Below are 23,020 nucleotides of genomic sequence, written 5' to 3' on the forward strand. Positions count from 1 at the left end.
CCTGACCCTTCCAGAGGGTCCAAGGTGAAAATTCTAAAACCTATCTTTTCTTCCAAAGTTTGGGCAAAGCTAAACTTAAGCATAGGTTTGAGGAGACTTTTGAATTTCCTTGAAGTGAAATTGGATTGTTAAAAATGAAAATTTTGAAGCCAAGAAAGAATTTCGCTCCTAACCCTTCCAGAGGGTCTAGGGCGAAATTTCCAAATCCCCTATTTTGCCTTGTAAAAACAAACCAAGTTTGGATGGAGTAAATGAGGAAAACCATTGCCTAACTTTGAGTGAGGGATTCAAGACAAAATGATGAAGAAGTAAGCTTAAAATGAAAAAATCGCTCTTGACCCTTCCAGAGGGTCCAGGGCGAAATCATCAAAAAAAAAAAAAATCTATCATTCAACCTTGATTGATTAAGTCCAGGCAAATTGCAAAATTGTGAAGACAAAGTCGTGGAAATTTGCAAAAATGTAGGTTGAGAAAATTTCAATTTGATTAAGTGAACAAGCCTAGATGGGTTCAAACAAGTCTTGAAGTGAACCTAAACCTTCATCACTATTGAATATTTCAAAGCCTAAGGAGAAAGGAAGCTCCATTAAGCCTCAATCAAACCTCCATATTCACAAATTTTCACCAAACTTACTAAAATTAAGACATTTGGGGAGGTTAAATTAAGTTCGCATAATTTGAGGCCTTTGTAATTGAATTGATTAATTTTCAAGCCTTAAAATAAATGTAAAAATCCACCCTTAAAGCTTTGAAATTAATTCAAAAAAATGAAAAAAATTAAGTTGATATTTGCCTTTATTTGCCAAGTCAGCCATCCTTCAAAAAGGGGGTTTTATTTCATTTTATTTCCTTTTTGTCAAGTCGGCCTCAACAAGAATTAGGGTGAGTGCCCTATATAAGGAAGGAGTATTGTTTCAAAATTCAAATCATTCATTCATTCCTTCTTATGCGAATTTGAGGAGCACATTAGAGGAGCGAAATCTAGCAGATTGGAGGCGAATTTCTTACTAAGTTGGAGGCTAAATCCCAGAATTTGCTAAATGTTGGAGGCTAAAGAAGGTGAAGCTTTTGAAGGCTAATTGAGGAGTAATTCATCCAAAGGGAGACCACAATTCAACCCTTGTCCGGCAAAATCCGCTCTTCTTCCTTCATTTTCCAAGGTTTTATAGTTAGGCTTTCAAAGGAGAAGGTATGAAGAATCATTTTGAAGTTCTTATTCAAGATTTATTTTGATTTCATTGCCATTAATTTGAAAAATTAGAATTATGGATTTATCATGTCATTTCCAAATTAATATCTTAAATCATTCTCTTGAAAGGTCCTAAATTCTATGCTTTAAGGTTTGATGCTCAAAGATTAACTTTAATCTTTTGTGCAGGCATCAAATGGCGGCCCCGGAGTCGGAGGATCAATTACTTGGCAGATCCTCATCAAAGAAGATCAAGCCAGGACAAGGACGACCTCCTCCAGTCCAGCATCAACAAGGACGACCTCCTCCAATCTAGCATCAACAAGGACGGCCTTCTCCATCTATCTTCCAGTCCAGCATTTGGAGTAAAGCATCACCAAATTGAGCATCAACCAAGTGTTAGACAAGGTGCCATCCTAGTCATCACTCCTCCAGTCGGGTTGGTCCACCTCAGCATGTCCAGATTCAATGTACCTGACTCATGAGAGATGGCACATACTTCGATGTACCTACCTCGGCTATCCATTGGTTGAATATTCCAGAGAAGACGTGTCCAAATAATGCAATTATTTCATTGGTCAGAATTAAGTTTGTTGTTACAAACCCTAATTAGGGCTTCATTGTAAAATCTTGGCCATTGATCTCAAATTGATCCAAGCCATTGAATGGTATTGAGGGCACTATATAAGCCCCGACTCTTCATTTGTAAAGGGATAATAGAAAGCTAATAGTTAGTGAATAGTGGAGTCAATAGTTGATAGAAGGTGAATAGTTAGAAATAGTGAATAGTCAGCTGATAGAATAGCAATTAGAGTAGAATAGAGAGAGAAGGCAAAGATTGTTGCCAAGATGTTGTAAAAGACTTGTAAAACTTCATTGAAGAAATGGTGAAATCTATGGGTTGATTCAACAATTTGCATGGTCTTTATACTTCTCAAATTTGATTTCATGTTATTAGATGAGTGGAAGAAATGTGTTTGATTGATGGTGAAATTCGTATATCCATACTACTAGCAGCTTGTTGATTGCAGACTTGCCTTGTGTAGTCAACTGGAATCATTCAGCTTAAGCTTAACTTCAATTGTTGCTTCTTCATTGATATGCATCATCCTGATGGTGTCTATGGCTGTAGCGATGATCTGAACATCATAAAGCTTTCCTCCAAAGATCGCACTAACCTTGTGGAGATGGTCCTGGGATGTCAAAACAAGACTTAGTTAGAATTTCACCAAAGGTTATTCATTGCTCCTACATTCTTAGTGTCAGAATTAGATCCTTTCTTCGCCCTCATCCTTTTTCTTTTTTTTAAAATCTAAGCCAATGAAATCTTGTGACTCCAGCAAATCAGACATTTAGGTCGTCAAGTGTAAGTCCCCTTGTGATTCCAGCAAATCACATCATACCACAGAGAGCTTATCCACACGTAGAGATCCTACATAGCAGAACCTTGAAGTCCTTTCGATTGATCCTTTTTGCGATATCTTTAGCATTCGGAGACTTTATTCAAGAGAGGATAAGGTACCTTTAGGTATTTTATTCTGTGTTTGGTCGTGTACAAAAAGAACACATCAACATGATCCTGATGCCAAAAGATGATAGGCGGACCTATTGTGACCTTTTCACACATCGCCCCATTGCAAATAGGGACCCCCTCTTTCCTGCTTCACGCGTTGGTTAGTTTGGGGTTTTGGCAGCATAGTGGGCAATTTTGTGTTCATGTGCCCGAGTCTCAGAGTTTGATCATGCCTATTTGTCATTAGGATTTTGAAGTTATAAGATCAAGTGCGTAAAAGTTGAGATTTTAAATGATCCTTATTTTGTCTAAGTATAAGCCTGCTGAGCGTAAACGTGTTTTTCAACATCCTCGTCGGTGATACTTAAGTGTTAAGGTGCTTTAGGACCTTTAGGAGTTGTTTTCTCACTCCTTGGAAGTTATTCAAGTTGATTTTGCACTTTATTCCGATAGGTTTCCTTGTATCTCTCTCAAATTTTGGTAAATTTGCCTAAGTCCCGATGCGTTTTACTGAAGATTCTAAGTGTTCAGGTGATTTTGAGTCGTTAAAATGTTAAATTCCTGATTAAAATCCATATTCCAAGGGTCAAAATGTCAAAATTCCTGATGGGAGGTGATTTTCCCCCCACATTTCAGATGACCCATGGTTCCCCCCAACTCAAAATCCTGACTGGTGGTGAATTTCCACTAAATTATTGATGGACCTCTTTTTTGCCCCACTCAAATTCCAGACATGGGGCGATTTTCCACGAGCATGACAAAAATTTGACTGTGGGAAATCCTCTTGATGACCCACGTTTTTCCACCGATTGCGGATGACTTTTATGATGATTCCCGATGCCTATCGATTTTCCACCAAGATTTTTATGACGAGATTTCATGGATTTTAATATGGATAGTGATTCCAGACCTTAGGCAAATTTCCACCGGTGAAGATTTTAATGATTTTGGGTCTGGATGGCTATCCAGACAGGGGTCAATTTTCCCCCAAGGTGATTTTTTGTGCTAAGTGGCAAGTTTGAACTGGAATTTTCACTCCAGACAGATCGGTTTTCCCCTGGAGACAATTTGTGCAAAGTTGATGAGATTTTTTATGGGATTTTCATCCCAACATGGGGCGATTCTCCCCCAATGATCATTTAATGATTTTTTAATGGTTTTTTATTGGCATTTTTATCCTAATTAAAATCGATTTTCCCCTAGGGGTCATTTTTTATTCAAATTTTGAAATATTTTAAATAAATTGACCCCACATTTAATTGTTTTTACAAAGTGTGACAATTATTTAAAAAATAAAAACAATTAATAAATATTAAATGATTTTACCTTCTAGAAGCAAATCGATTTTCCCCAGGCAAGGATAAGTATGAAACTTTTATCCCACATTGGTTGTGTGGTGAAAGATCAAGGCAAAAACTAGTTTAAGAGAGGGAGGCCAGCAATATAATATTATTATATTTGCCAAGAGTGTTGCTGACTTAGGCAATTTTCCTCCAGCTGGCAAATTTGGTGAAGTGTCAAGTTGACACCACTGAGGCTAAAGATTGTTTACATTGTTCATTTTTCTCCATTCCCAGCCCTAGGAGATTTTCCTTGGCAGCCATTGGAGGGCATTTGAGGACATTTTTTCAGACTTGACGATTTTTTGCTAGGGTGGCGCCATTTGTGCACTTGGGCAATTTTGGTTTGGAGGTCATTTACCTCCATTTTTAAGTGCATTTCTTCATCATTGGTGGCGCCATAGCTGGGAGATTATTAAACAACATTTTCAGATCTGATTTTCTCCTCCATTGCTGAGTTTCTTGACTTCCATTGTTGGCTGCTAACTAAATTTCAGAGTTATTTTTCACCAAACACCTTGTTCCAACCTTGGCGATTTTGTTTGGAAGTGTTTTTGAGGAATTTTTAGAGCATTTTCAGGCCTTCTTAATGCTGTTGCAGGTCTAAAACTCCATTGTCAAGGGGCTGTCCTCATAAAAAATTCACTTCCAGCCACTTACCTACTTGGGCGATTTCACTTGGAGTGCATTTTTGCACCTTTTCTTGGCAATTTTCTGAGTTTACTATAATTCCTAGAGATGCTGGTAAGTCTGAAAACTTCATTTTCAGACTTGTCTTCAGACTGAAAATTCACTTCCAGCCCTACATTTGTGCTTAAATTTATTCATTTTTGCCTTGGGAAACTTATTCTCATCATAGATTTTGCGTTTTATGAGATTGCAACGTGATTTTAATGACGGATTTATAGAGTTGCAGGTTGTCTTCAGACTTGCAGGCAGCCATTGTTGACCTTGGAAGGGTGTCCTCAGACAACTTTTGTGTGAAAACACTACTTTTCACACTTTTCCTAGATCATTTCCCGATCCAGTATACTCCTTTGCACTCTAAAGTTGATGAAATTTCTAAGTATAAGGTGTCTTCAGAATTTGTTAAGTCTGAAAATTGAGAATTTTAATGAATTCATGAGGTTTTCATACCCTACTCTTGTCATATTTTCATTGAGAGTGTGGATAAATTTCCTGATTTCCTTCAAATTGTCTAAATCATTAGGAAATCAGAACTAGTTGTCAAAAAGGTTTTCCAAGGTTGATAACTTCTAGCTTCGTCGAGGTGCAATGTCGAAGTCAGGAATTAGCATCCAGAAGGAACAACAAAGGATAGTTGAGACGGGATTCTATCCAAAATCCAAGATGTCATCCAGATGGAAGGAGATTATGGACACGAATATGCATTTCCTAAACATAGACCAGATGGGGCAGCGGATGTTCGAAGTTGGAAGCCAAATCCCTTCCCCTACTTACGTAAACATTATGAAGAGTGGTATCTACCAAGCCGCAAGATTTCCACAGTCCATTCAGTGTAGCGAGCTAATCCTGGAATGTGCATGATGTTATGATCCTTGCTCGCGAATGATCAAGATTGCCAAGGGTGCCATCATTGCCTACCTTGCTGAGGTGTTACGAATTCTACATGGAGTAGACATGAAGGATCGAACTAAGGATGAATATGAAGAGAAATATAAGAAGAAGATGGATGTGTGCAAGACCACGATGAACAAAGAGTGGATTATTGAACCTAGAGCTCATCATTCCAAGGCTCCCAAGACACTCATGTGCACAGATTTTAAAGATGAATATATTGATTTAGTATTCTTGCTTAACCGAGTGATGGGGATGCCGCAAGGTGTAATATACGATGGATGGATGTTCTATTTCATCCAGGATTGTTTGAAGGGAACATTGATCAGTTGGTCAAAAATCATAAGTGACAATTAGGATTTTCAGCTGAGGAATGTGGAGAGATCCAAGTCATTCGCCATGACTTCCTATCTCGTGTACATACTTGCACGATATGTGACCTACAAAGGATTGATATGCAAAGGTGAAGTCGAGAATGGACAAGGACAGTACAAGAGTTATGAATGCTATCCGTTGTTGAACATGTATCGAATTGAAGACTATAAGAAAGTGAATGATGCATTCACTATGTATATAACGTGGATGTTGCAAGGCGGAATCCACAAGAGGTTGTCCAAGGAGGCAACAGAGCTGATAGAGCAGTATGGATCGTGGTATATTCAGTTTCCCACTTTCACGTACCTTAGGATTCATGGATTTCAATCCGAACCTTACAGGCTTCCTAGGTATCCTACAAACAGAATGATCTTGTTGGAGGTGGTGAGATAGCTTTTGGAATATGATTCTATCCAGAAGGACAAACATAGAACGGGGATGTCATTTCCTATTTCTGTAGGGAAAACATTGGAAGTTTGTCATTCCGCCGCAGCAACCAACACAATAATTGAAGAACTTGCATTCTATACCTTGCGACATACAAGAGAAGAGAAAAATTTGATCCACACAAGAAAGTTAGAAGGATGAGGGGTGATAAGTTCATACACAAGGTAGACGTTGAAGATTATTGGGCTAACCTGATGGACGAGCAAGCAGTACAAAGAAGATGTGGTCCAGAATGTTCGTGGATTTCATGAGGAAATGTGAATTTTTTCTCATTCTTGATTAGTTGTTGGATGATAAGGATCATACGCATCCACAATATGAGAATGAAATGAAGAAGGCAATACTTTTACCTAATTGGTCAAAGCCAAAAATTACAGATTTGAGTTTGTTGATGAGAGAAGTCTTGAGTTTCTCCCAAGGATGGGTGGAAAGACAAATGAACAGATTAGTTGACATCGGTGTTATCTTCACTTATGATAAGATGAAACAAGAGGAATCCTCTTTCGAAGGTGATCAAAGAGCTATCAGAGACATAAGGATTCATGCGGATGAGGAAAGTCAAGCTCCCAAGCGTAGGAAGAACACACCAGGAGAAGTCAAGGCTAGAGGGAAGAAGGTTGAGGAAGTTAAGAAGAAGAAGTAGAAGTTTGTCATGCCTTCACATATCATTCCTTCGCCTCCATCATCAATCAAAGAGATTGAAGTACCAGCACAAAACACGGAGTTTGAACAATGCTCTAACACAGTGATATTGACAGAGAGTGTTCAAGATTTGTATGCTAATGCTACATCCGCTCCACTGAATGAAGATGATGATCCGCTGGCATCTCCCACTATCCTTTTGGAGGTTAGTTTGGGGAAGAATGTATATGATTTAACCAAGGATAATCCTAATGATGAAGATGATGATGATGATGATGATGATGATATCTCAGCACTAAAGAAGCTTGATCAGAAAATGTGTCTCAATGATGGTATGGAGATGGCCGCTATTCCTGATTAGCTGATGAGAAGTATGGAGAAAAGTAAGAAGATGATAGAGGTTCAGCCTATTGACGACATTGATGACTACTTAGCTAGGAGCAACAAGAAAGATGAACCTAAGAAGGTTGAGATTTTGTCATGCATAACTAGAGATGAGACAAGGATATAGATTGCACAGTTGTTGTTCCTATTGGGGATGTTACTTAGGATGTTGCTACTCCCATGGATATCCAAATTTCCTCATTTGCACTTGGTCGTACTACAAAGGCACAAGAATTCCAGGAACTTGGTGATACAATCAGAGTGATCAATGCAAGAGTGTACCATGAATAAGAAGAAAAAGAGAAGTATAGAGAAGAAAATAACAGACTTAGAGAGTACACTGCAGGGATAAGGCGTGATAATCCCACCCTTATTTCCCTTATTGCAGTTGATCATGGACTACATGTGGATTATGAGGCAGTGAGGGATACACTCTTGGAATTGGGGAAATGGATAGAAGATACGAAGAAACAGGTGGATGATTTCCTTACTTTGTCCAGGCTATTGACAGGACAACCGCGCTTATATTTAAAATACAGTATTTGGAGGGAGTTTGGGAGGAATTCCGGCCTATTCAGGAGAAGACCATTCCACGCCTCAAAGCTTTAAAGAATATTCCTATGTACACATTAATCAGAGAAAATATTGTGCATGATGGAGACAAATACGATTTCCATGGATGCTATTGTTCATTAGCCATGAGGAAATCAACTTATGAGAGCACACAAAAGAGTGTGCAAAGATGGAAGGATCAATTCAAAAAATTCAATCGAGGATCCTTGCATCTATTGAGGAGTTATTGGGGGTTGATGTCAGTGAAGCCAGTGGCTTACACTTAGCCGAATTGAGAGACAAAATGAAGTTCATGTACTTTATTCAGTTGGACTCTTTGAAGAAGAGTTAGATGGATGACTTGGTCTCTTTGTTGATTCATGTCCACAATTCGCAGAAGCTTGTGCCAGATTGGGAGAGTACCTTGGATGCTTGCTCAGATGCTTTGGACGTGATTGATTTATAGTAGGATGCCTTACCCAGCATTTCCATGGAAGAATTAGATTCTATATTAGATAGATTCTTGGATTATGCTATGAGAGAAAGAGATGCAGGGCAGAATCTTCTAAAAGATTCCCTATTTGATGACTAGGCATTATTTTATTGAGCCATATGTTGGTAGCTCCATTTTTTATGTAAACCCTAGTTAAGGCAACACTAGCGTTTTGTTGGCATGATCTTGGCCCTTGATTTTGTTTGAATCTTGGCCATCCATTCTGTTTGAGACTCTATATAAGCCTCATCGCCTCTCATTTGTAAGAGAGAGATTTTGTAGAATTGTTGGTATATGCCACAACTTTGAATATAAATCATTGTTTGACTTGATGGTAATTTTTGTTTAGTGTTGTCTTGCATTCAAGGTTCTCAATTCCTCCAAGTTAGATTAGAATTTGCTTTCAAAGTTTGTTAGATTAATTGAAAGACTTCATTGAGTATATTTGTGTGGAATCCATAGCACTAGCCTCTTGCTCATTGTAAGTGTGCCTTGCATGGTCAACTGGAATTTTATGTGCTTAACTTCAATTATTATACGTCCATTGTTATGCATCAACTTGGATGGTATCAATGTTTGATGGTAATAATTTGAAAATTAGTGATTTACACCTTAGATGATTGCACTAAGCTTCTGTCAAAATCTGTTCGACTTGATGGTGAGACCTTGTCTAGTTTGATTCCACTGAATTTTCTCATCATGTCTTGCATTCCTAGGCTTTAGAATAGATTTCCTAAACCCTATTCCTTTTGCCTTTTTTGAAATCCTTGTTAGAATAGATTCCAGAACTTCATTGATAAATCTTAAGTTGTCAGCACACCTATTCCACATTCATGAATTCGATATGAACAATTGTGTAAGTCCCCAAGTGAAAACAGCAATTCACATAGACCATTGAGTTACCTACTTGTCAAGACCTGACTGTAGAAACCTTGGAATCATTTTAGTTGATCCTACCCTTAGCATCTGAGGTGATTTTGTTCAAGAGAGGGTAAAGTACTTTGGTATTTTATTCTGATGATTGCATGTGCATACAAAACACATCAACATGACCCAATTGGGTGACTTAGTAAAAATATATGCTCCCTTCAAGAATCTTGGAGTCCAAACCAGAAGCTAGAAATAACATCTGAAAGAATCAGGACTCCTATAAACCATTTTATCTCATTGGTAACATCAAATTAGCCCTTTGAATAAGCTGACAGAATCCCATAAAATTAGGGACAAATGAGCTGCGAGGGAACCTAAAAATGGGGACATTACAAATTTATACCCAAAATATAAAATCCTAACTATAATGGTGCTAACCCAATTATGCCCCAAGTTAAAAAATTCATGGGGTGCCAAATCAATGGTTAGCATCTAACATTAACAATAATTTTTGCCTTTAACAAAATTTGATATAAATCTTCAGCTCCTATAAAAACTACACATGTGAAAGTACACTACAAACAAAGTTTGATCCCAGATTTTTTATTTGGTTGTAGTTCAATAGAACTTTAGTTTTTTTTTATAAACTGTGAAAAAAAATCTCCATCAAAGAAGAATTCAATTTAGAATTGTCATGATGGAAACAACCAAAGCTATTATAAGTTAGCAAATCCAGCTTAGAATCAGCATGTCCTCCATTAACAAATTTATTGAAAATTATATCAAGACTAATGATGAAGGGGTTGTCCTACTACTCAACAAAACCTAAAACATACTACAACACTTATGCAAATCTGATTTGAAATCAGAAAACTATTGTTATTTGAACAACAAATTTATGCATAAAAACTAGGAGCAATTTCATTAAAATTAAGAACAATTTTACAAAACAATCTTTCATGCCTTTAGGCTTCTCATTTCTACATTACAATCTGTTATAATCTGTTCCAATGCCTACCAAATGCAATTCCATTAGCAAAAAATGACCTTCAAACTGATCTTATTTCTTTTTCCATGCTCTACTCCAAAATGTACCTATAAAACTCAAGAATTTCTTATTGAAACTTCAAACAAATTTCCAATACAACTAAGTGAGCCTAATGGCTTCTCAATACAACATACCAATCTGATTTGGGTCTGATCATAGACCTGCAACAATGGTTTATTTGCAGCATCATATGGCTTTTACAAACATTCTTCACTTGCCACCACAATCTTCACCTTCAAAACTAAAAAATTACAAATGAAACTTAATACTTTCTTTTTCATCCACCCCAAATCCAATTTCATTTCATTTCCCCCAATTTAGGGACCTAGAAAAGTATGCCCAACTTGTCTCACATTCAAATTTGAGTTTGAATTTCAATTTGGAATCTCCATTAAGAGTTTCGTACAATACCTCTTTTAAGATGCTAAAATTAGCTGCCTATGTAAGATCACTTGACGACCAAACTAAGAAAATCAAAATTGCTCCTTTGGCACGTCCATTTTTTCAGGAAATGCTTGTCATACAGTTAAAATCTAAAGAATTAAAATTGGTTCCATTTGAGGTGTATGTAGGGCCTACAAGTTCCTAACTCTCACCTTGTCAATTTTTAAATTTTTACAATGTTAAATGCCAACAAATACATGAAGATATAACCAGATGGAAAAACTTTAAGGACCAGATAGGGCATAGAGATGGCATTCCAACTTCTGATAGGATAAAGATGGGAGAGGAGGTGACATTGTTGAATTCTTTTTTGGGGAATTGCTCTTTCTTTTCTCTTTTTAGGGAGGATTTATGGATTTGGAAATTTCAGTCCTTGGGGGCATTTTCACTTAGATCTACTTACAGGGCGATGGATGATTCAACTAGAGAGTATTTCAACTGGAATAATATATGGGTAAACAGCCTTATCCCCAAAAATAATTGCTTTGGTCGGTAACGGCTCATAATAATATATTGACCATAGACAATCTAAATAAGAGGGGATTCTCTTTTGTTTATAGATGCATCTTTTGCTGCAACGATTTGGAAAGTATTGATCATATTTTCTTGCACAGCCATTATGCTTGCGAGGTGTGGTTGGAGGTTTTTGCTGCCCTTTTGATCTCCTGGCCCCTTTGTGAGCATACGAGAGGTTTGATGGAGCTATGGAGCCAGTGTCCCTTTGGTCATCCTATTATCAAAAACTTATGGTCTTAAATCCCTCCTTTTGCGGTCTCAAATTTATGGAAGGAACAAAACAATAGAATTTTTAGGGAAGGGGCAAGTAATAACAAGACACTATTCCATATCATAAAACAGCAGATAAAGGAAAATGTGAATGCTGCCTCCTATGGTATGTCAAAAACCATGCCTAGCTTTCAAGATCTCAGAATTAAGCAGATTAGGGAAATTAAACACAACCTTGTGAGGATTAATTGGAATAAACTGATTTTAAGAAGGGAGTGTAAATGGTCCCCTCCGGAGGCTGGATGGATTAAATGCAATTTTGATGGTTGTTCTGAAGGCACCCTGGGGATCTCAGGTGGTGGAGAAATCATTAGAGATAACAGGGGAATATTAATTGAGGGATACTATGTGAACTTGGGTAGGGGTTCTTACAATAGAGCGGAAGCTCTTGCTGCATGGCAAGGACTTAAAAGACTATTTAAGATGAACTATCAAAATATCATCCTAGAAGGAGATTCCATGCTGATCATGGATTGCTTAAATGACAAAGTGGGTATTCCTTGGGAAATTAAAAGTGTTTTGGAAGAAAGAAAAGTTTTAATGAGACGTTTTCCTAATATTAAAGTTCAGCATGTCTTTCGTGAAGGCAACAGGGCAGCAGATGAAGTGGCCAATTATGGCCTTAACTATGAAGATTGGATGCTCCTTAATTTCACCCAATGCCCCAAAAGACTTAGAGAAATTCTATCTCTTGAAAGGAGCAAGCATTATTTAAAAGATTCCATTTCCTTTAATAATAATCATGACAATGCTCATTAAAAAAAATTTAAATCAGAAATGGCAAAAAAGCTCCAAAAAAATTCAAATTCAAATTTGGTTGCTGAGTTAGATGCTAATGTGGGTTTTGGGGTGTAGGTTGAGTTGGTGGATATTTATGACTCCCCTTGGCATGGGGGAATTAAATGATTATAAAATTTTGTATGTTACAAATAAGTTGTATCATTATACAACTAACAATGTTGTGTATAACGATATTATGAGAAGAAATGGCAATGTATTAAATTTTCTTTCCCACAAGAAAAATCATTTAGGGAAATGTCACTTCACTTGTGTGGATGGGATAGATTTTCTTGATAATACCAGCTTTAATTACTGTTGGCTTTCCTTTTGTGGGGTCTGCAACAAGCCTTGTGGGTCCATTCTATGTTGCATCTATTTGCCTTGTCCAACGACTATTGAGCCAAATTGTGCAATGAGGGGAGCTTTGAAAAGGTCGAAGCCTAAAGACTATAAGGAGCTACAAAAGAATGATGAGGTGTGGGATCTTTCTATAAGGCGGGTATGGCAGAATGGGGAGGTCACTATCAATAGCAATACCTTCATTGTCACTTTGGAACTCATTGCGGAGGTGACTGATTTGAAAAATGAAGGGAAAAGGTAGAAAAGAAGAGCTCTAGAGATTATTAAAGCTACCTTAAAAAAACTTCGAGAAAGGAAAGAAGCCGAAGGACATGCAAAATGGCTACGACCGCTTTGTCCTGCCTATGCCTTATGCCATGGTAAATTATTATGTGATGAAATACTTCACCCTTGAAGGTCACTACTCCACAGTGCACAAGTACCACTTTTTGATATTAAACCACACTAGGCATGGTGAAAAAATTGATTTACCCTACTATCTATTTACCTCATTGTCTGCAAGCATTTGAAAAGGGGTTGCTCCTCCGCTTCACCAAGGGCTAATCTATGCCCTATGCCAATATGCCTTTGACCGTTGCCCTCATCGTAGTCGTCTACTAACCCTTGCTAGAAACCCTTGTGTTATGGAAAAGGCTCCTCGTTCGTTCGTCGGTTCGTATTGAATTAACTAAGTCAAACCATTTACCTTTTGATGCGCCCAAATTTGCTTCCAAAACGAAAGGCAAAAAAATAAAATTTGAGCCAATCACTAAAGCACTTAAGGTGGCTCTTTTGAAAACTACCCCTAAAAAACGTAAGGCGGCCACACCCAAGAATAGCCTTGTTAAAGCTAGAAAAAATGGAAAAGACTCCCAAAAAGCAAATTAATATTGATTTGGAAGTGCAGGAGTTTGAAGAAGAGAATGAAGCAAAACAGGAGCATGATAAATAGGAGGGAAGTTTGGGGGAGGGACACTCTACCCGCCTTATTACGAAAAACAAAAAATGTAAAATGGAAACTAGGGAGGCCACCCCTGAATTTGCTTAAGTTTTCACACCTAATGACGACAAGGAATCCTCAACAGATGATTCGAAGGATGAAGATTTCCATGATGTGGAAGAGGAACAAGAGGTAGATAGAAAGAATGATTCGGAGGGGACAAAAACGCTTAAGGAAGAAAGTGAGAAATCTGATCAAAGGTCCCCTTCCCTCGAAGATTATGAAGTTGATAGGATGGAGCCGTGTTCTCAGGAATCTTTGGTAGAGAAGGAAGATGTCAGCACCTCTAATTTGAAAGGCCAGATTATCGACCTCCAAGTTAGAGTCGTGAACTTGAGTCCAAAGTGGAGGAATATAGACAAAGTTACAGAAAAATGGGTGAGGCCTTGAATTTTATCTGCGTTGTCATGGACGAAATAATGCACAAGGCAGCTATGGGATTTGTCTTTGGCAAAAGAAAAATGAATAAAAAAGCCAAGAAACGGTAGGGTAAGGATAATCCTCAAGAGGTGGAGCAAAACGAAGAAGAGCTGGGTCAAGAGGCTTGACAGGAACAAATGAGGAGATTGGTCAGAAACTGGGACATCCTCAAAAATAATTAGGTTGTTGTTCGAGTTGTCATGTTGGTCGTGGTGTTGTTGCTTCTCTTCCCTTAATAATAGTTTTTTTAGTTTCTGTAGTTTTAGTTTTTTTCTTAAGGAGCGTTTAGTTAATTTTAGTACTTACGGATAAATTTCTTGAACAATTTGGTTTACATGGCCTGCATGTCCCCTAAGACTGCTTTTAATTCGGAAATGATGATTGTTGATGATGCTTTTAATTACTATTATCAATTTATAGCTTGTTTGGTTATGTTAATTATTAATCTGTCTAGTCGGATAGTAATGGCATTTTGGTTGTGCTATTATGTTTTTGGTTACTTAGAGTTAGCTTCTAGTGTTTTGTCTGGGCACCTGGCTGTGTGATGCCAAAAGTTGTATTGTGGCTACCTTGTTTTGTTGTTTTGTGTATGCTCTTGTGAGGGTTTTGGGCCCTTTGTTGGTGTTGGAAATAAGCCACACCTGGACCGACGATGTACTAGTCCAAGAGGGGCCAGTAGCTCAGTGGTAGAGCACTCCAGCAGCGATGGAAGGTCCTAGGTTCGAGTCCTAGCTGGTCCATGTCTCAACATGGTATTAGAGCTAGGTCCAGGCTAGGAGCCCCAAGCACACGAGAGGTGTGGCTTAAGGGGGGGTGTTGGTGTTGGAAATAAGCCACACTTGGACTGACGATGGACTGGTCCAAGAGTGGTCAGTAGCTCAATGGTAGAGCACTCTAGCAGCGATGGAAGGTCCTAGGTTCGAGTCCTAGCTGGTCCATGTCTCAACACCAGAGTTACCTGGGGACGCGTCCCCGACCTAAAAACCCTCGTCCCCATCCCGGGGTTGTTTCGGGGACTTGGGGATGGCCAAGGGACGTTTCCCCTCGTCCCCAAATTGCCCTATATTTTTAGGGGACGTCCCCGAAACGAGGGGACACCTGCCCTAGCCTAGGTGGACGTCTGGCCGTCCTCGGGATGGATTGGGGACGTCTTTTTAGGGGACGTCCCCGAAACGGGGGGACGCCTGCCCTAGCCTTGGGGGACATCCATACATCCCGGGGACGACTGGGGATGGCTGGGACGTCCCCAATCCGTCCCGAGGACGGCCAGACGTCCACCTTATCTAAGGCCATTAAAAAATATTTAAAAAAAAAAAAAAGTTATATTTTCAATTTTTTAAAAAATTTTTCTAATATAGGCCCCTTATTAATTCAAATTGTTATTAAAAATAAAAAAATTAAAAGATAACATTAATTTAATTCATAATTTTGACAATGAAACTATATGGCAGCAGTGTAGCCTTTGGGCATTTTGACACAGAGATTAGAAAATTGCCCAAAAATCGCCAAACTCGGCGAGTTAATAGAAAAATAACACCCAACACCTTTATGAAAGAATAAGTTTTTTTGGCCTCGCGGGTCGCTGCCCCTCGACCCCACCCTGTATCGCGACAGGGAGCGCGCAAGGGGCGCTGCCCCTTGACCCCCGTTGAAAAATATGGGGGGAAACCGCGTCGATAGAAGTAGGGAAAATTTAACCTCTTTGTTTTGACATTTTGTATGTTATTTCTTTAATATCTATTATGATATGCATATTGACAATGTGAATGAATTGAAATTCTGATTTATGAATGCATAATTGCATATTGTCTATTGAGTATTAACAATGTTGTATGTTCAGAATTTACATTCTAAAATGTCTTCAACTTTTCATAGTATCATACACATGCTATTTCCATGTTTTATTGTTTTCATATGAATATAATGTATGTATGCATGCTTTATCCATATTTTCATATGAACATTTAGAATTTTGAAATTTTCCTATATATTTTAAATTTTTCCTATATTTTAATAGCCGTCCCCTTTACCGTCCCCCGCCGTCCCCAAATTTGGCAAAAAAATTTGCCGTCTCGGAAACACGTCCCGCCGTCCCCTGCCGTCCCCGTCCTGGAAACTCGGGGTAACATTGCTCAACACCCTTTGCCTTCTCAAGTAATCAAAAACAAAAATAAAATGTAAATCGTTTTGGTTGATTCCAATTACCATTAATCGTGGATGCTCCTACATCAACACCCATGGTATTAAGAAAATGTTTCTTGAGTCAAACTCATGAGCATTTGTAGACCTTGTGTTTGTCTTCAATCCACTTCTCTACTTTGTTCACTGGTATTTTCTGTTTTTCACTTTCTACAACCTCATCACATTATATCCCTCTCATCCTCACTCCTCTTCTATCATTCGTGGAATCCAAATTTTCAAATTTGGCTTCCCACGAAAAAACACTATCAAAATTGATAAAACAAGTGAATTTGTACCTTCTCTTTCAATGAAATAATGGTCTCTCATTACCACTTTTGCTGTTTTAACTTTTTCCTCTCCTTCAAACTTGTCCCCTTCATGAATTTTCATTGTTTTGATGCCTTCAAAGACATACTATTTCTGCAACCCAGTTTCTTTCACTCAAAACAATGTTAGTACAACAATCAAATTCATCATTTCCTAGCAAGGAAACAAGATCACTAATCAAGGGAATTTCATCTATGCTATTCTCAAACAAATATTCCTCTAAAAACCCTTCTTTTACATCCAAATCATGTTCCTCAAATTGACTCTTATCAAAGTTATCTACAGCTGCAATAATTTTCTCTATCTCTTCACTCCGATTCACATCAAAGAAAGTAGTAAAATCTGATTTTGCCTCACTTTCTATTACAACCTTTCTCCCACAGGAAATCAACTCTTCCCATTCTCTATCAAGTGCTTCAATACACATCAACAAATCATCCTTCTCAACTCTTCTTGGTTAGTTTTAGTATAAAATACATGTTTTTGCTTCATACCGTCTATGTCAAGTACTAAACAAACCATTCCACTACACCATACCTTTTCCGTTACTCTTTGTGATGGTTTCAACTTGTGCTTGATAGCATCCTTCATCAATGAGTATGTATTAACATACCCATCGTGTACTGCTCTCCTATCAAATTGCCAAAGCCTCCTTAACAAAACATGAAAAACATTCATAGGCATAATATCACACATTATCTCGCTATAGTACTTTATTGAATTTTACCATGCTTTGTTCACTAACCAAAACTTTCTTGTCATCTTGTAGCCAATCTATCCTATACAGATGCTAGTCTTTTCTCCTCTCTAGCTGCATTTTACACACCATCTGTTTGGAAACAAGATTGTTTGTGCTTCAACCATTGATGATAACATTGCATAACTTGTCTTGACACTTGCATCTTGTTCTAAATAGGTTCTTTCTTTGAATTGGTTCATGCAAAAAACTCTCCCAGTGACTGACACTTTTCCATTTTCGGCATCCTCTGATTGTGACGATTTAGCTTCCTCATTACCATTTGCAACTCTTGCTTTGCCTTAATTTCTTCTTTTTATGTTTCCACGTTGTGGAGATTCATATGCTTTTTGTCCTTCTTCTCCACATCGAGAACAAGTTACATTGTAATTTCCTCTTCCAAAACCTCTACCCAATCTTTCTCTTCCTCTAGAATTTTGTTAACAATAGTATGAGTCATCTTTCCTTTGATTTTTCTTGCTTCCATGGTCTTCATTTTTCTGATTTTTCATTTTTGAATCCACATCCCAATCTCCAAATGATCTTCCCTCTTTCTTTTCATCTTGACCTCTTCCTCTTTGTTTATTTTCAAATCTCATTGTTCAATCTTTCTTCATTCTTCAAGGCAAACTGATATACTTCTTCCATGGTATTTACTGTTGCCTATGCTAACTCCTCTTGAATGCTTGGCTTCAACTCATTAATGTAAAGGGCTACCTTTTCCTTGTTGGCCTTTGTATGATAGGTTCGAATCAAAATCCTATAGAATTCTTCTATATATTATTTTACTTCCTTGTCTAAGACTTCGCATCTTCTTTAGCAAATCCAATTCATAATCTACCAGGATGAATTGTCTTTTCATCTTCTCCACTATTCTATCCCACTTATTAATTTTCTATTTTCCTCTTTTTCCTCTTTCCAATTGAATTTCTCTCCACCAAATTGAGGTATGTCCCTTCAATATTGTCTTTGCAAATCTTACCCTATCAAGGTCTTCAACTTCTTCAAACTCAAAGTACTCTTCCATGTCATTTATCTGGTTAATAAATTATTTTCAATTCAGGTTCCCATTGAATGTAGGAGCTTCAATTTACGTTCATTTTCCTATCCTTGATAGAGCAACCAATAATGGGTCACTGGCAATTTCTGCTACTGCATTTCTTTGACCACTTGTTTGGCTTGCAACCTCTAATGGTTCTTCCTCTTCATCACTTTCTGGTTCTCTTCTTTGAGCAAATACTCTTCTGATTTCTTCCTGCAATGCTTCGACCTACCTCCTCAAGGCTCTAAAATCATAACCATGGATAATATCTTCATTTTTTCCTCTTCCTCTACCCTAACACGTGGATCTCCTCTTGCATACATTTTTTCAATACCCACAAGCACAATCCTGGTGCAAACTGCCTCTTTCTGGCAAACCTGTTTGTGCACTCAGAATCACCTTGGTCTGATACCATTGATGTAAGAGACTGTCTTACCCCTCAACAACACTTGAAACTTACTACAATACTTATGCAAATCTGATTTGAAATTAGAAAACTAATGTTATTTGAACAACAAATTTATGCATCAAAACTAGGAGAAATTTCATTGAAATTAAGAACAATTTTACAAAACAATCTTTCAAGCCTATTGGCTTCTCATCTCCACATTACAATCTGATATAAATTATAAATATGTTCCAAGACATGCAAAATGAAATTTTATCAATAGGAAATGACCTTCAAAGTGATCTTCTTTCTTCTTCCTTGCTCTCCTCAAAAATGCACTTGTAAAACTCAATAATTTCTTATTGAAACTTCAAACAAATTTACAATACAATTAGGTGAGCCTATTGGCTTCACAATGCAATATCCCAATCTGATATGGGTTTGATCGTGGACTTGCAACAATGGTTTATTTGCAGCAGCATATGGCTTCTACAACCCTTCTTCCAAGCTCCACAATCTTCACCTTCAAAACTAAAAATTACAAATGAAACTCAGCACTTTCTTTTTCCTCCACCCGAAATCCAATTTCATTTTATTTCCCCCAATTGAGGGACCCAGAAATGTATGCCCAACTTTCCTCACATTCAAATTTGAATGTGAATTTCAATTTGGAAACTCCATTAAGAGTTCTTACTTCTTACAGCACCTCTTACAACATGTTAAAATTAGCTGCCCATGTAAGACCACTTGCACACCCACTTGACTCCCAAACATAGAAATTCAGGATTGCTCCTTTGGTACATCCATTTTTAAAGGAAATTATTGTCATACGATTAAATTCCCAAGAATTTGAATTTGAATTAAAATTGGCTCCATTTGAGGTGTATGTGGGGCCCACAAGTTCCTAACTCCCACCTTGTCAATTTTTGAATTTTGACAATGTTTAATGCCATAAAATACATGAAAATATAATCACAGGTCTGTTTTAACGAAAGTCAAAATATTGTATAGAAATATTTGACTTATTAAATACCAAAAATTCACCTAAATCCAGAAATTAAATAAATTATAAAATGTAAATCTTTTTTCGTTATGTCGATTACTATTAACCGTGGATGCTCATGCACCAACTAATTGCATCTCACATATTTTGTTTTCAATCTTAACAGCTAAAGAGAGTTACTCTTTATAAATTCATACCTCGTTTGAGGAAAGTAGCTCCAAACCAAATTTCTTATAGACAAACATGTGCTAAGAAATGTGTTTAAGGATATGCAGGATATTGGTTTTATTTGACAAAGAATCACCATGGAAACAAATCTCTAGCAGAAATGAAAAGTTGCAGGTAAAGTGAAAAGAGTCAACAAGAATCTATTCAATGGCCATCAATAGCACTCTCTGATTTTAATAAAAAAACATGGGTTCATGCATAAATTAAAAACAACTGCAAGCAGATCGAGATCAAAAGAAACCTGAAATCAGAACGCATCAAACAATTCAATGGTAGAAAGAAATTCATGGTTGAAACAGTATTCCGATAATCAAAGAAGTTTAGGTGTTGGAAAGAAAAAGATGAGGACTAAAGATTATGCCTTCATAAGCAAACTGAACCAACATTGTGCTTGGCTATTAAAAATGCAAAGCACAGGAATGTGTTCATTATGGGTTGACTTTCGCAGAAGTTTTCTGAAGAGATAGCATATAGCTAAAATATAGAAGGTTGTCTAAGAGTATGTATAAAGAATATAAGGATGTGAATACTGTAGAAAATGAAACATGTCAATAAGGTTTATCACTTAGATACCATGCAAGCATGTCCGGTTAGAGTAATTATACCAATCTTTAGAAGAGCAAACATGCAGTATTTTACAAAATCCAAGAAAATCAAAAGGAATCCACATTTTCCTATGCTATTTAGCTGCCTATAATAAGGTTTTAATGAAAAATATTTTTAAAAAAACATAATCAAGGACCAGATTGGCAGGGTAGGTTTAATGGAAATCTTATGCCCTTCATACAGTGCCCATAAAACATTAAAGCGATGTCAATATAGTACAAGATCGAGATTAGTATGTGCTCAGACTGACTTATGAAAACTTGTGATTGATGTTAGTGACTAAATTCTTCAGACTTTAGCAGTGCATCTCCAATGCTAAGCTTTTCATTTGGACCTAACAATGCTTTGTAATAATAAACATACACTTATCTCAAAGAAGTCAATGCATTTAAATTTCAGTAATTTGCGAGTCAGTAATAGTAATACAATCAGCCATATTACTCAAATGAAAGAAAAAATACATGCAAAACAAATTTGTGATCTTACAGGATGGAAGTTAATAGAGTTCACTGAATAGCAGTTATTCTCATCCCTATGACACTTGAAACTGAAGTTCTTACTTTGCTTTGCATCCTCTATGTGACGAACAGCAACTCTTCCTTCAATGGATCCCACCTATAGACTGTTGATACAAATAGCATCGGTCAGATAAAACTGATACAAACCCCTTCTCATCAGATAGCATTAATGCAGATATATATATATATGTTCGATCTTGGAGATGTATGAATATATATATGAAGTAATAATAATTACTTCATATGTACATTAATATATATTGATATATCATGATCTATCGAACTCCTTCATAACTATCTATTTGCACTTAATAAAGATGCCACCGATATATTATCGGATGTGATTAGTAATGCACCAATTAATATATCGGGCTTGTTTAACTGCCACTGATTGGGAATCGGTTAAGGATGCCTTAGTTACTGATACATATTATCGGGTTATGCATTAACACCGATAACAATCGATTAATATGAATCACGTAAAGGCACTGATTTATATCGGGTAAATTAGCATCATGTCAGTGGGGTAATGATAGGATCCGATCAAGAACATAACCGACCAAGGCAACTCTTGGTCTTCCCCCATTATCTCATATAACCTGATTCATTTGCTTGGAGAAGCATATCGAAATCAATTAATGTTCTCTCTCCATCTGCAGGAAATAATAATCAGACATATTACATTGTGAATAAAAGAAATAAATACACTATATTGTATTTCATATATAACTTGTTTTCAAATTGAAAATTGCTTATACTTTTACATAGACAATGCAGTTAAAAAAGGGAATATGATATAAGATATAGAATAGTTCACTTCAAGAATGCTCAGAAAACAAGACAGTTGAGCATTCAGAAAACAAGACAGTTGAGAACAATCCACAAACCCAAAGGCATAGCAATTGTCTAAATCAAGAAATGTTGTCTTACGAATAATTTCACCAAGAACCATTGTCTTATTTAATGAAGAAAAATAGTTATAGCAGAGCAGTTTGTGCTTCACTTACTGCCAAGAATCAGATCATAACATTACTAGGTGGAATAAAATGCAAACAACCTGAAAAGTAGATATCCATGTACTTCATACTACTGCTTGCTTCAGCATTGAACAAACCGATAAGTACACTAGAAGCTTCTCCAACAGTAAACATAAAATCTTCACTTTGAGGTGACTTAACCTCAAATAGTCTTTCCCACAATTAACACAATCAAATATACCTAGGCCAAGAATTTAATACAAAATATGATAGTAGAAAATAAGAATCAACACTATTATGGAATGTCCTACTTATATTCAAAATAAATGACAGTTGGGAAGGAAAGAATGCTATGAAAGTGAAGTGAACACAATTTATACTGGAAACTCCTCAAAAGGGTAAAATCAGCTTTGGTAGTTGCGGTTGCATTGCTACTGAATTATTTGTTGGCATTGCATGAAGATTGCATTAATGAAGTATAATGTTGTCATTGATGTCCATAGTAACCAGTAATGGAGTTGTACTACAACCGGTAGTGATGCAGTTTTGCAACCAGTAGTAAAGCAGTGTTGGAAACCGGTATTGGTATTTGAAGCAGAGTGATCGCCCAGTAACCCTAACCTGTTGATAAGCTGAACCCTAACCGATGGAGTTTGGTGAATCGGTTATGATGATCTATGATCGAATGGTGATCGGAGATGATTATGCCATGTATGCATGATGCACGTGATGAGTTTCAAAGTGATTTTAACGCGTGAAGGTAACTGTTTATCTTGGGAATGAGCAAGTGCATAGCATGAAGTAGAAACCGCAT

At 37.1% G+C, this 23,020-nt stretch overlaps 1 long non-coding RNA gene and 1 other non-coding gene across 2 annotated transcripts in view; one reads left to right on the plus strand and one right to left on the minus strand.

Moving 5' to 3' along the window:
- LOC131039947 (uncharacterized) overlaps positions 1–23,020 on the minus strand; it is a 68,218-nt gene that overhangs the window by 39,486 nt on the left and 5,712 nt on the right. Inside the window, exons 3-4 of the long non-coding RNA XR_009359468.1 lie at positions 21,586–21,882; positions 21,198–21,333 (exon numbers count right to left, since the gene is read on the minus strand). This is a non-coding gene — a long non-coding RNA (uncharacterized LOC131039947). The remainder of the gene's footprint in view (positions 1–21,197; positions 21,334–21,585; positions 21,883–23,020) is intronic.
- TRNAA-AGC (transfer RNA alanine (anticodon AGC)) lies at positions 14,870–14,940 on the plus strand. Its single transcript has one exon. It is a non-coding gene; the product is annotated as a tRNA-Ala (tRNA).

This window comes from Cryptomeria japonica, chromosome 11, assembly GCF_030272615.1.
Source record: "Cryptomeria japonica chromosome 11, Sugi_1.0, whole genome shotgun sequence".
In the NCBI taxonomy this organism is placed as follows: Eukaryota; Viridiplantae; Streptophyta; class Pinopsida; order Cupressales; family Cupressaceae; genus Cryptomeria; species Cryptomeria japonica.